At 58.3% G+C, this 1,006-nt stretch overlaps 1 non-coding gene across 1 annotated transcript; it reads left to right on the top strand.

Annotated features, from left to right (window-relative positions):
- The first annotated feature begins 391 nt into the window (after positions 1-391).
- LOC148025887 (U1 spliceosomal RNA) lies at positions 392-553 on the top strand. The gene has a single exon (XR_015693224.1). It is a non-coding gene; the product is annotated as a U1 spliceosomal RNA (small nuclear RNA).
- Positions 554-1,006: the final 453 nt, after the last annotated feature.

Genomic DNA, 1,006 nt, shown 5'->3' with positions numbered 1-1,006 from the left:
AAGGAGCTGCCGGATAGAAAGGGAGGATGAGCACACCGCCAAGCCAAATGCATGCCGATGTGTGGCCGCAACAAAAGAGAAGTGGAGCTACCATTGACCCGTTTGGGAGATTCGGTGGGGGCTCTCAAACCTTGGTACCCCTGTAATACCAATGAAATGAAATGCGAGAAGGGGAAAAGGGAGTTTGGAAAGGAGGAGACTTTCGGTGAATATCAAATTCGAGGAGGGGGGCTTCTCTCGAGTCTTGAGCTCTGCTGCGTTTACGTTGGCGTTTCCGTCCCTTAGGTATAGCCTGCAGCCTCTGGTCGTGAATGGGGTGCTTGCTGGGAGGGAGGTAGGGAGGGAGGGGGGCTACCTACTACTTAAGGCGAAGCCTGGCTGGCAGTATAGCATACTTACCTGGGCGGGGTTTATCGGTGATCAGGAAGGCCGATGGCCTAGGGTCGGCCTCTCCATTGCACTGCGGACGGGCCGCACTCTAGCATCTCCCCTGAGTGGGAGAGTGCACGTCATAATTTGTGGCAGCGGGGGCTCGCGTTCGCGCGGCCCCTATTCAGAGCGAAGCCCCAACCTGCAGATGCATCCACGCTGCAAGTGTCGTTCGGAACGCCTTCCGACCGATCTTCGTCGTCGCCCCCAGGCCATCGGTGCAGATTTCAGAGAGAAAAGTCCCGATCTGGCAGCGCATGGTAAGTCTCGTTCCGACGTCCCATGGACGCCGCAGCTTTGATCCTGCTGGCCCGGCCTGCCGCATGGACCGCACCACAATCGGAGTTTTGATGACCGGGCCCACCTGGGTGGTTGCGGACACGCTTGGATGGCGGGGCGGGAGGCCGGCGTCTTCTCGGCGCGATCAAATTGTTGCTTGCTGCGCAGGTGGCTCCGGCGCCATGGATTCTGATGGAGAGGTCAGCACTGATCTTTCGTTCTCTTTCCTTCCTTCTAGGCTTGTGCTGCCAGGTCCTGCTCCGACCACACACACACGGCACTTGCTTGGTTTGTGTCA

This window comes from Lygodium microphyllum, chromosome 14, assembly GCF_053477565.2.
Source record: "Lygodium microphyllum isolate KBCC chromosome 14, Lygodium_microphyllum_v1.1.10, whole genome shotgun sequence".
Classification (NCBI taxonomy): Eukaryota; Viridiplantae; Streptophyta; class Polypodiopsida; order Schizaeales; family Lygodiaceae; genus Lygodium; species Lygodium microphyllum.
The sequence above is the reverse complement of the archived record's forward strand: the minus strand, read 5'-3'. Positions and strand labels throughout refer to the sequence as shown.